This window comes from Caretta caretta, chromosome 5, assembly GCF_965140235.1.
Source record: "Caretta caretta isolate rCarCar2 chromosome 5, rCarCar1.hap1, whole genome shotgun sequence".
NCBI classification, from domain to species: domain Eukaryota; kingdom Metazoa; phylum Chordata; order Testudines; family Cheloniidae; genus Caretta; species Caretta caretta.
The window spans coordinates 120,072,007-120,085,256 of record NC_134210.1 but is presented as its reverse complement, the minus strand read 5'-3'; the positions used below and the strand labels follow the sequence as shown (position 1 = coordinate 120,085,256).

The window sequence follows — 13,250 nt, the reverse complement described above, 5'->3', positions numbered from 1 at the left end:
GATGGATCGCGGCTCCCGCTTCTTCTACGCCCTGGAGAAAAAGAGGGGGGCCAAGAAGCACATCACTTGCCTCCTCGCAGAGGACGGCACCCCCCTCACGGATCCGGTGGAGATGTGCGGGAGGGCCAGGGCCTTCTACGCAGACCTTTTCTCCCCGGGTCCGACCGATCCTGCCGCTTGCAGAGTGCTCTGGGACGGACTCCCGACGGTCAGCGCGGGCGACCGAGACCGGCTGGAGCTGCCTCTCACCCTGGCCGAGTTCTCGGAAGCCCTCCGCCGCATGCCCACCAATAAATCTCCGGGCATGGACGGGCTGACCGTGGAGTTCTACCGCGCGTTCTGGGACGTCCTCGGCCCGGACTTAGTTACTGTCTGGGCCGAGTCTTTGCAGGGCGGGGTCCTCCCTCTTTCGTGCAGGCGAGCTGTGCTCGCCTTATTGCCAAAGAAGGGGGACCTCCGCGATTTACGGAATTGGCGTCCCCTCTCGCTCCTCAGCACGGACTACAAGGTCGTAGCGAAAGCCATCTCGCTGCGGCTGGGGTCCGTGCTGGCGGACGTGATCCACCCGGACCAGACCTACACCGTCCCGGGCCGCACCATTTTCGACAACCTCTATCTGGTCCGGGACCTTTTGGAACTCGGGTGTAGGGACGGTCTGTCGTTCGCCCTCCTGTCCCTGGATCAGGAGAAGGCGTTCGACAGGGTGGATCACGGGTATCTCCTGGGCACTCTGCGAGCGTTTGGCTTGGGTCCCCAGTTTGTGGGTTTTCTCCAGGTGCTGTACGCCTCCGCGGAGTGTCTGGTCAGGCTCAACTGGACCCTGGCCGAACCGGTCAACTTCGGGCGGGGAGTACGGCAGGGGTGCCCCCTCTCGGGCCAGCTGTATGCTCTGGCGATCGAGCCCTTCCTCTGTCTCCTCCGCAGGAGGTTGACGGGGTTGGCGCTACGGGAGCCGGAGCTGCGGCTGGTCCTGTCGGCATACGCCGACGATGTCCTCCTCGTGGTCCAGGACCCGGGCGACTTGGCGCGGGTGGAGGCTTGCCAGGCTGTGTACTCGGCAGCCTCCTCCGCCCGGGTCAACTGGGTCAAGAGCTCTGGCTTGGTGGTAGGGGACTGGCGGCAGGCGAGCTCCCTCCCACCCGCGCTTCAAGCCATCCGGTGGAGCGCGGGTCCGCTGCTCTATCTCGGCGTTTACCTTTCTGCCACGCATCCGTCTCCGCCGGAGAACTGGCACGGTTTAGAGGGCAGGGTGGTAGAGCGGCTCCGGAGATGGACAGGACTGCTCCGGTGTCTGTCCTTTCGAGGGCGGGCACTGGTGCTCAACCAACTGGTCCTGTCCATGCTCTGGTACCGGCTCAACACCCTGGTTCCGGCCCCGGATTTCCTGGCCAACCTCCAGAAATTGGTTCTGGAGTTCTTTTGGTCAGGACTGCACTGGGTCTCTGCAGGGGTTCTCCATCTGCCCCTGGAGGAGGGAGGGCAGGGCCTGAAGTGTCTCCGCACTCAGGTCCACGTCTTCCGCCTCCAGGCCCTGCAGAGGCTCCTTTATGGTGCAGGTAGTCCGGCGTGGAGCGCATTGGCGCACGCCTTCCTGCGCCGCCTCCAAGGGCTCCGATATGACCGGCAGCTCCTTTATCTCCACCCGAGGGGTCTTCCGCGAGACCTCTCCGGGCTGCCGGTCTTCTACCAGGACCTCCTCCGGACCTGGAAACTGTTCGCAGCGACCAGGTCCGTGGCGGCCTCCCTGGGGGTAGACCTCCTCGCGGAGCCCCTGCTACACAACCCCCAGCTCCGTGTGCAGGCGGCGGAGTCCCCCTCGGTGCGCCAGAGGTTGGTCCTGGCGGAAGTCACCAGAGTCGGAGACCTCCTGGACTATGACCGGGGAGACTGGCTGGATCCCCTGACGCTCGCTCAGCGCATGGGGCTCTCCAGACCGCGTACTGCCCTGCGCGTACTTCAGGAGGTGAGGGCCGCTTTGCTGCCCGCTGCTCGGGTTTACCTTGACCGGGTCCTGCGAGAGGGCGCGCCCCGCCCACCCTCCACCCCAGGCCCTCCGGACCTTCTCATCGGGCCCCTGCCCCGTGGACCCGACCGCCCCCCCCGCCCCTTCACCGTGAGCCGGCTCCGCGAGCTGCAGCCGGTCCGGTTCCAGACCGCGCCAAAACGACATCTCTACACGCTCGTGCTCCACACCCTTCATGTCCTCACCCTCGCGTCCCGCCCTGACACAAAGTGGCGGGACCTTCTGCCACCTCTAGAGGGTGAGGAGCCCCGGTGGGCCAGCCTCTATTCCACCTTAGTGCCGAGGCCCGCCGGGGATATCAGTTGGCGGCTCCTTCACGGGGCCGTGAGCACGGGCGTGTATTTGGCGCGGTTCACCCCGATTCCGGACACCTGCCCCTTTTGCGGCGTGAGGGAAACCCTGGCGCATGTCTATCTGGAGTGCGCCAGGTTGCAGCCCCTATTCCGGCTCCTCACCAACCTTTTGTTACGGTTTTGGTTGCACTTTTCTCCTCACCTTCTCATCTACGCACTCCCTGTCCGTGGCCCCACTAAGTCGCGGGACCTCCTGGTCAACCTCCTCCTGGCCCTAGCTAAAGCGGCCATCTATAAAACCAGGGTGAGGAGGTTGGCCGATGGAGTCTCCTGCGACTGCGGGGCCTATTTCCGATCCTCTGTCCGTTCACGTCTCCGAGCGGAGTTCCTCTGGGCGGCGTCCACCGACTCCCTTGACGCCTTTGAGGAGCGGTGGGCGCTGTCCGGGGTTCTCTGCTCGGTGTCCCCGTCCGGTTCCCTTCGTTTGACCCTTTGACCGCACTCCCGTCCCTGTTTTTCATTAGTTGTCCCCCGTAATTAGTTGGCTCTCCAGGCCCTGTGGATCTCCCCCTTAGGCTGGGGGGGGCTCCTTTCGTAGTGGACGAGCTCCGCCCGCCCACTCCCTGGATCCCAATAGGACCAGACTCCTGTACCCCCCTAGTCTGGAAGGAGGAGGGAGACTGCTGCTGCTGCTGCTGCTGCGGGGCCTTGGCCCTTGCTGCTGCCGCTGCCACCACTGCTCCTGCTCCAGCTCCAGCTGCCCCCCTGGCCGGGCCGGACGCCATCTCCCCTACCTGGTTGCTGGCCAGCTACTGGACCCGCCCACCCTTGGGTGCTGCCGCTACTTTCCAACTGCAGCCCCTTGGGGGGGGCTGCTGGCCCGCTCCCCGGGGGTGGGGGGGGAGTGAGGGACCCCTACCCCAGCCGTCGGCGCTACCGCTGCTGTGGACGATACCACCATCACCACCATCACCACCACCTGTGAGGGGTCTTCTCTGCCTGCCTGGTCACCGGGTTGCTGTCTGGAGCTGCTGCTGCTGCCTGCGAGCTGCCGGACCCCGGAGGAGGCGGGGACGAGGCCATCTGCTGCTGGGGGAGCGCACACGGACTTGGTAGACCACTGTGGAGGGGGCCAGGAAGCTGAGTAACTCTCGGACTGTGCTCTTGTGGTGGGGGTTTTGACTGTGTTTGTGGGAACACAGGGGTGTGGCGTGGAGCCTGCCCCCTAGTCCATCAGTGTGCCCCCCAACCCCCACCACCACCACTGTCAGCGCTGTCCCCTCCACCACCCCCAGCGGACACTCACCATCTGCCTCCAGCTCCTGCTTCTGGGATTCCACTGCCTGCTGGGCCTGCTGCCCCTTTCACCACCTTTGGGGCCTGCAGCAGCAGCCAGCCCGCAGTGACTTTCTTTCACGAGCGCACGTGGGCGCACGTGCCCCCCGCCCCATCCTGGACTGACCCCCCCCTTGCCAGCCCCCAGCTTTGTCCCTGGCTCCCTGCCCCATTTTCCCCTTGCAGCCTTCTGCCCTCCCCTTTACCCCAGCACCTCGCTGGCTTCAGTGTGTTTGCCTGCCCCGCCCTTCCCCCTCTGCAGCCTTGCTTGTTTGCCCCGCCCTTGCCTCTGAAGCCAGCCTCTAGGTTCCCTGTCCTACCTCCAGCCTGGTTCTCCCCGCCTCCCTATGTGATAGCCCCGCCCCGATTGGCCCTTATTCAGTGCGCCCATGCCCCCTCCCATGCGCTTGTGCCCTTCCCGTTTGAGTTTGCCCCGACCTCACTGCACCCCCCGACTGTTGTTCTGACCCCCCCCCCTCCCCCAGTGCAACTCGAGGAGCCGTTTTTTTGTTTCACTCTGAGTCGGTGACTGTCCCCCGCAAGCCCTCCCAAGCCCCCCTGTCCAGCCCGTCCCCTTTGGCGCCCTCCTCCCCTGCCTGCAGCCTAGCGGGGAGGAGCGGTTGACCTGCCTCACCCTTCCCCTTCTCCTTCCGGTGTCCTTCCCTCCCTCCCTGCTCATTATGGCGGGGGATACGACGGGGGGGGCCCCTCCAACAGCCCTCGTTCCCCCTCCCCCGCCTGCCCCTCCGTCACCCCCCCAAGCCTCTACCTCAGCCGCCGCTGCCAAACCACCTGTTACCGCCCCTGCCGGGGCGCCGGCAGCGGCGGGCACCGGGGTGACCTCCGTTGCTACCACGTTCCTCCCCCCCTTCAATTCGGGGGGAGCCCCCCCAGCCGGCGGGAAGGGCCGGGGTAGGAAGAAGGGGAAGGACCCTGCGAAGAAGCCCAGGCCCTCCATGGCAGGGACTGCCCTCACTGCTGCGGCCCCGCCACCGGCCGCGGCCTCCCGCCCCGCTGCTCCTTCCACCGGCTCTGCGGGTGCCCCTCCCCCAGCCCCCAGGGCGTACGCCCAGGTGGCGGCAGCCCCCCCGCCTACTGCTACGTCATCTCTCCCACCCGCCGCCTCCGCTACCAGCTATAGCGGCCGGGGCCCCTTTCCCAACATGACCAGGAAGCACGGTGTCCGTTGCCTCCTGGTGCCCGCCTCGCCCCACGTGGAGACGTACGTGCGGGCGTTGGCGAGGGTGGTGGGGCCCACAGCCATTGCGGCGGCCTCCAAGATGTACGGGAAGGTGGTCTTCTTCCTGGCATCGGAGGCCGCCGCCCAGGAGGCGGTGGAGAAGGGCCTGGCGGTGGGGGGCGTGTTCGTCCCCCTCGAGCCGCTGGACGACCTGGGCGTCCGCCTGGTCCTGACCTCTGTCCCTCCCTTCCTTCCTAATGCCGCCCTCCTACCTGCCCTCTCTACCCTGGGGAAGCCCATCTCCGTCCTGAGCCCTCTCCCCTTGGGCTGCAAGGACCCCGCCCTCCGTCACGTCCTCTCGTTCCGCCGGCAAGTGCAGCTGCAACTGCCGCCGGCGGCGCGTGACGGAGAGGCGCTTGAGGGGTCCTTTCTGATCCCCTACCAGGGGGCCCACTACCGGGTGCATTATTCTACGGGGGAGGCCCGGTGCTACCTCTGCCGGGCGATGGGGCACGTCCGGAGGGATTGCCCCTTGGCCCGGCACGGAGAGGCATCCGGGACCCCCGAGCCCCGGCAGGGCGCTGGCCCCGTCATCGCCGGCGCCCCTGGCTGCCCGGCGCCCGAAGCCGCCCCTCCTCCCACTCAGCCCACCACTGCTCCCGCTCGGGCCCGAGGGGCGCTCCCCCCGGCGCGCCCAGACGAGCGGGAGAGCCCCGCCTCTGCTACCTGCGCTTTGGCGGGGCCCCCAGAGGAGGGTGCAGCAGGGATGCCGCCGAGCGTGGGAGAGGGCCCGCCCCAGGGGGACTCTTCCCTCCCGTCTTCCGCCCCACCGCCGCCTCCCACGGTCCCTGAGCCATCATCCTTGCCCCCTGACCCGACCCCTGGTAGCCAGCCCCCCGATGAGGCCATGGAGGGCTGGGCCCTAGTCCGGGGGAAGCGGGGCAAGCGGAAGGCTCGAGCTCTGCCCCCTTCCACCGATGCGGAAGCCCCCCGGAAGACCAGAAAGGGGGGCGCTGATGCCGAGCCCTCTGTCTTGCCCGCGGGTGCACACCATCCCCTGGTGCCGGCTGGGGACAACGTGGTAGCACGGAAGGGCAGTGCCATCCCTCCCCTCGGGACCCTTCCTTCGACGGACCCCGACGGAGCCCCACCTGCCCCCTTACCACTCACAACCCCGGTGAGCCTCGGGGCGAGTGTCGCTTCGGGCACTAGCGGGGAGGCCTCCGGGGTGGCGGCCGGAGAGCTCCCCTCCATATACGAGGAGATCGAGGCCCTGGGTCTGACCCCAGTCACCCAGGGGGAGGACGACCCACTGCTAGCGGGCCTCGATCTGAGCGACCTCGCCCCGGCCCCGCCTGTCCCGTGCCCCCTTCCCCCACCCGTCACCTTTGCTACCGCCTCCGAGGGTCCCCAGGGCTCTTCCATCTGCCCGGCCGTGAGTGGCACCCTGCGGTTAGACGCCGAACCAACCGAGGCGACCGCTGGTGCATTATGGCTGGGACCCGAGCCCCATGGGTTGCCCCTCGAGGACGTGGGGCGACTGACCTCCTTCCCGGGCGGGGACCCCACTGCTGGTGCTGTGGCCCCCCTGCCGGTCGTGGTACCAGAGCCTGACATTCTGGAGGGCCCCCTGCCCCACCCCCACCTCCCGGAGCCTGATCGAGAGGGGCCTTTTTTCCACCGGCTTGGCTCCCGGGGCCCAGGCCCCTGCCCTTGCCCCTCTCCCTGGCTCTGTACCCGACCCCTGCCTTGCCCTCCCTCGGGATCCCTGCCCTGCCCCCGATGTCAACCCTGCCCCCGCTCCCCCCACTTCCCGTGCTGTCACTGCCGCCCCTGGGGCTGTCATCTCCTCGCCTCACGAGGATAGCCCCCGGGGCGCGGCTCCTGTTTTCCCTAGTCCCGACTCGCTAGGGGCTGCTACCCTCCCTCCGCCGCCCCCACTCCAGCCAGGGGTTGAAGAGGGCTGCGTGGCGCCAGTCCATCAGGCGCCACGTCGGGGGTCTGCCCCTTGTCTGCCCGTTTCGGCGGGCCACGGGGCTGTGTCAGCAGTCCCTCCGGAGGACAGCCGGGGGCTCGTGGCCCCGGCCCCCCATGCGCTGCGGGAGGAGCTGCGGGAGTTCCTTGAGGACGTCCGGGGCTCCCGTAACAAGGTGCAGCTCGCCCTGCAGCGATGGGGGGATTTCCATCTCATCCTCCGGGCCGCAAGGGCCCTCATGGGGGAGGGTAAAAGGACCGGGAAGCAGGCTGCCACGGCTTACCAGCGGGTCCGCCTCTTCCGTGACTCCCTCATGACCTACGGGGTAGGTCACGGATTGTTGCGCGGCCCGTTGGGAACCGCGAGCGTCCCTGCCGGTGAGGATCCCCCCCAGCCCTCCTCATGGCACCTCTTACCATCATCACGTTGAACACCCGGGGCTGTAGGATGGGTCTCCGCAGGTGCCAGGTGCTCTCCTTCCTTCGGGAGGGGGGGTACTCTGTGATTTTCCTGCAGGAGACCCATACGGATCCGGCCGCCGAAGCTAGCTGGCGGCTGGAATGGGGGGACAGGGTCTACTTTAGCCATCTCACAATTCGTACGGCTGGGGTGGCGACCCTGTTCTCCCCCGACCTACGGCCCGAGGTGCTGGGGGTCGCCGAGGCTGTGCCGGGCCGCCTGCTGCACCTCCGGGTCCGTTTGGAGGGGCTTGTGGTCAATCTCGTCAACATCTATGCCCCGACATCGGGCCCGGAGCGGCTACGCTTCTTTCAGCGGGCGTCCGCCTTCCTCGGCACTTTGGATCCTCACGAGTGCCTGGTCCTGGGCGGGGACTTCAATACGACCCACGAGGAGCGGGACCGCTCGGGGACCGAGCAGTGCCCCGCCGCCGCGGACGTCCTCCGGGAGATAGTCGACCATCACTCCCTGGTGGACGTCTGGCGCGACCACCACCCGGACGACACCTCGACGTTCACCTTTGTCCGGGTGGAGGCCCGTCGGGCGCGCCACTCCCGGTTGGACCGTATCTATTTGTCACGCTTCCATCTCTCCCAGGCCCACTCCTCCAGCATCCGGCCGGCCCCGTTTTACGATCATCACCTGGCCACCGTGACGGTCTCTCTCTGTGCGGAGAAGCCGGGGCCGGCCTATTGGCATTTTAATAACAGCTTGCTGGAGGACGTGGGCTTCGTGGCGTCCTTCCGGGAGTTCTGGTTGGCCTGGCGAGGGCAGCGGCGTGCCTTTCCCTCGGCGCGGCGGTGGTGGGACCTAGGGAAGGTGCGCGCCCGGCTCTTCTGCCGCGACTACACCCGGGGCGCCAGCCGACGGAGGGATGCGGCGATGGGGCAGCTGGAACGGGAGGTCTTCGAGCTGGAGAGGCGTCTGGCCGCCAGCCCTGAGGATCCATCCCTCTGCGGAGCGTGCCGGGAGAAGCGGGAGGAGCTCCGGGCCCTCGAGGACCATCGGGCCCGGGGCGCTTTTGTTCGATCCCGCATCCGCCTCCTTCGGGAGATGGATCGCGGCTCCCGCTTCTTCTACGCCCTGGAGAAAAAGAGGGGGGCCAAGAAGCACATCACTTGCCTCCTCGCAGAGGACGGCACCCCCCTCACGGATCCGGTGGAGATGTGCGGGAGGGCCAGGGCCTTCTACGCAGACCTTTTCTCCCCGGGTCCGACCGATCCTGCCGCTTGCAGAGTGCTCTGGGACGGACTCCCGACGGTCAGCGCGGGCGACCGAGACCGGCTGGAGCTGCCTCTCACCCTGGCCGAGTTCTCGGAAGCCCTCCGCCGCATGCCCACCAATAAATCTCCGGGCATGGACGGGCTGACCGTGGAGTTCTACCGCGCGTTCTGGGACGTCCTCGGCCCGGACTTAGTTACTGTCTGGGCCGAGTCTTTGCAGGGCGGGGTCCTCCCTCTTTCGTGCAGGCGAGCTGTGCTCGCCTTATTGCCAAAGAAGGGGGACCTCCGCGATTTACGGAATTGGCGTCCCCTCTCGCTCCTCAGCACGGACTACAAGGTCGTAGCGAAAGCCATCTCGCTGCGGCTGGGGTCCGTGCTGGCGGACGTGATCCACCCGGACCAGACCTACACCGTCCCGGGCCGCACCATTTTCGACAACCTCTATCTGGTCCGGGACCTTTTGGAACTCGGGTGTAGGGACGGTCTGTCGTTCGCCCTCCTGTCCCTGGATCAGGAGAAGGCGTTCGACAGGGTGGATCACGGGTATCTCCTGGGCACTCTGCGAGCGTTTGGCTTGGGTCCCCAGTTTGTGGGTTTTCTCCAGGTGCTGTACGCCTCCGCGGAGTGTCTGGTCAGGCTCAACTGGACCCTGGCCGAACCGGTCAGCTTCGGGCGGGGAGTACGGCAGGGGTGCCCCCTCTCGGGCCAGCTGTATGCTCTGGCGATCGAGCCCTTCCTCTGTCTCCTCCGCAGGAGGTTGACGGGGTTGGCGCTACGGGAGCCGGAGCTGCGGCTGGTCCTGTCGGCATACGCCGACGATGTCCTCCTCGCGGTCCAGGACCCGGGCGACTTGGCGCGGGTGGAGGCTTGCCAGGCTGTGTACTCGGCAGCCTCCTCCGCCCGGGTCAACTGGGTCAAGAGCTCTGGCTTGGTGGTAGGGGACTGGCGGCAGGCAAGCTCCCTCCCACCCGCGCTTCAAGCCATCCGGTGGAGCGCGGGTCCGCTGCTCTATCTCGGCGTTTACCTTTCTGCCACGCATCCGTCTCCGCCGGAGAACTGGCACGGTTTAGAGGGCAGGGTGGTAGAGCGGCTCCGGAGATGGACAGGACTGCTCCGGTGTCTGTCCTTTCGAGGGCGGGCACTGGTGCTCAACCAACTGGTCCTGTCCATGCTCTGGTACCGGCTCAACACCGTGGTTCCGGCCCCGGACTTCCTGGCCAACCTCCAGAAATTGGTTCTGGAGTTCTTTTGGTCAGGACTGCACTGGGTCTCTGCAGGGGTTCTCCATCTGCCCCTGGAGGAGGGAGGGCAGGGCCTGAAGTGTCTCCGCACTCAGGTCCACGTCTTCCGCCTCCAGGCCCTGCAGAGGCTCCTTTATGGTGCAGGTAGTCCGGCGTGGAGCGCATTGGCGCACGCCTTCCTGCGCCGCCTCCGAGGGCTCCGATATGACCGGCCGCTCCTTTATCTCCACCCGAGGGGTCTTCCGCGAGACCTCTCCGGGCTGCCGGTCTTCTACCAGGACCTCCTCCGGACCTGGAAACTGTTCGCAGCAACCAGGTCCGTGGCGGCCTCCCTGGGGGTAGACCTCCTCGCGGAGCCCCTGCTACACAACCCCCAGCTCCGTGTGCAGGCGGCGGAGTCCCCCTCGGTGCGCCAGAGGTTGGTCCTGGCGGAAGTCACCAGAGTCGGAGACCTCCTGGACTATGACCGGGGAGACTGGCTGGATCCCCTGACGCTCGCTCAGCGCATGGGGCTCTCCAGACCGCGTACTGCCCTGCGCGTACTTCAGGAGGTGAGGGCCGCTTTGCCGCCCGCTGCTCGGGTTTACCTCGACCGGGTCCTGCGAGAGGGCGCGCCCCGCCCACCCTCCACCCCAGGCCCTCCGGACCTTCTCATCGGGCCCCTGCCCCGTGGACCCGACCGCCCCCCCCGCCCCTTCACCGTGAGCCGGCTCCGCGAGCTGCAGCCGGTCCGGTTCCAGACCGCGCCAAAACGACATCTCTACACGCTCGTGCTCCACACCCTTCATGTCCTCACCCTCGCGTCCCGCCCTGACACAAAGTGGCGGGACCTTCTGCCACCTCTAGAGGGTGAGGAGCCCCGGTGGGCCAGCCTCTATTCCACCTTAGTGCCGAGGCCCGCCGGGGATATCAGTTGGCGGCTCCTTCACGGGGCCGTGAGCACGGGCGTGTATTTGGTGCGGTTCACCCCGATTCCGGACACCTGCCCCTTTTGCGGCGTGAGGGAAACCCTGGCGCACGTCTATCTGGAGTGCGCCAGGTTGCAGCCCCTATTCCGGCTCCTCACCAATCTTTTGTTACGGTTTTGGTTGCACTTTTCTCCTCACCTTCTTATCTACGCACTCCCTGTCCGTGGCCCCACTAAGTCGCGGGACCTCCTGGTCAACCTCCTCCTGGCCCTGGCTAAAGCGGCCATCTATAAAACCAGGGTGAGGAGGTTGGCCGACGGAGTCTCCTGCGACTGCGGGGCCTATTTCCGATCCTCTGTCCGTTCACGTCTCCGAGCCGAGTTCCTCTGGGCGGCGTCCACCGACTCCCTTGACGCCTTTGAGGAGCGGTGGGCGCTGTCCGGGGTTCTCTGCTCGGTGTCCCCGTCTGGTTCCCTTCGTTTGACCCTTTGACCGCACTCCCGTTCCTGTTTTTCATTAGTTGTCCCCCGTAATTAGTTGGCTCTCCAGGCCCTGTGGATCTCCCCCTTAGGCTGGGGGGGGCTCCTTTCGTAGTGGACGAGCTCCGCCCGCCCACTTCCTGGATCCCAATAGGACCAGACTCCTGTATTTCCAGGTCCTGTGGACCCCCCTCTTAGGCTGGGGGGGGATCCTTTCATAGTGGACGAGCTCCGCCCGCCCACTTCCTGGATCCCAATAAGACCAGACTCCTGTACCCTCTTAGGTTGGGGCGGGTTCTTTAGCACTTCCTGGATCCCAATAAGGCCCAGACTCCTGTACCCCACTGGTCTGGATCTGTCACAATACCATCCATTGGTTATTAGGTTTCCTGGTAAAGATGGTGAGGTAAAGGTTAAATAGCTTTACCTTGAATGTTAATGAAGTTATAGTACAGGCACATCAAAGAAGTTTCAAAATACCTTACATAACAGTATTATTGCAAGTGCAGTTTATTTTGGAGCACCCAAATATGTGGTAGATATCTTTCAAAACAAGCCAAGGCACCATCCCTGCCCTGGGGAGCGTACAAACCCAAATTTGGTGACATTTTAAAATTTTTCCTAAATGGGTATGAGATACAAATATTTCCTGTCTACTCAAACATTTGATTCAAAGTCCACTGAAGTCAATGAGGGTCTTTCCACTGACTTCAGTAGGCTTTGGATCAGGCCTCAGATGCATAGCCTGCATCAATAGGAGAGCTATTTTACACATGTGAACTATGGGGAATATTATAGATCATATAATTCATTTTTCCAGGAGTTTGGAAAGTAAGTTGTGTAAATCTTACCCTATATATTAGTTTTACATTCACATATGTAAGTGATTATAGTGATGAAAAAATATTTGCAATTTATTGTGAGGAAACATTTAAATTATAGAATAATATTGGGGTAAATCCAGAGCTGGAAGGTAATGCAGTAGAGGTCTCTCTTAAGAAGGAAGATTAAAAGCAATGCTTTTCTATAATCCATGCAAGACTTTGAAGTCAGAAGTACTGGGAATTTCGGGTTATGCTACAAATAATCCTATAATAGTCTGTGCAGGTTTTATAATCCATAGTTGTCTCTGGGGTTTTGACCATATTAACAAACATTGAATGGATATATTGGCAAAATAGTCTATAGCGAAGAGGGTTTGAAAATGGTGATTTAGTAGACCTCATTCACACCGCTATGATGAGGTTTGTGGATTAGAATCACGTTTACTATGAATAGGATGATTAAAAGTTATGCTCGGTAATAATTTTTGGTAGAAATAATTTCCTATTGTTCACTGAAATTCAACTGACTCTGCACCAGCAAAGCTGAAAAATGCTAATGAAATGCCTCTCCCTGACACACACTCCCGTGAATACTTTTTGGAAATTACTCAATACAATATAATAATAAATGCTGATGTAAGGGTTTTTGCAAAGAATGGAGGAGATAGAAACTATCGTTGAGTTCATTGCCAGTGCAAAACCAGGAACAAAAGATAATCCTCGTATCAAGAGGTTCATTCATTTTGGAGTGAATACCAAAAAAAAAAAAAAAAAAAAAAAAAGACAGATGATCCCAGTGGAGAAGAAGCTCTTAATAAAGTTAAAAGGGCTATGAATAAAAACGACCCTTTACAGTATGAAACGGAAGGAATTACTTGGAGAATTGCTAAAAAGACTCTGGTAAAACTGCTGCAATGGAATAATTAAAGGTAGACCCTCTGTTAGTGCATTCTTCCTGTCCCAGAATGCAAAGACTAACAGATTTGAACCATTATAGAAAATGTCGACTATTTAATTGAAATATGCATTTACGCAGCAGCTTTCATCCAAGGACCTCCAAGCACCTTCCAAACTTTAATCCCCAAGCATCCCTGTGAAGTAGAGATCAATATTGGCATTTTATAGACGTTATGTGATTTGCCTACAGTCACACAGAGAATCAGAGGCAAAGTAAATGCTCCTGACTCCCAGTGGCCTGCTCTAAGCACCAGACAATGGTCCTTCATTTTCTGGTCAAAAGGCAAAACTTTGTAAATACTGTTTTGGCGTGATCACCGAGAAGTCTTTGCTAGAGTTCTGCCTTCGAGGAG

At 62.6% G+C, this 13,250-nt stretch overlaps 1 pseudogene; it reads right to left on the bottom strand.

Annotated features, from left to right (window-relative positions):
- LOC125637411 (signal peptide peptidase-like 2B) overlaps positions 1-13,250 on the bottom strand; it is a 147,878-nt pseudogene that overhangs the window by 37,700 nt on the left and 96,928 nt on the right.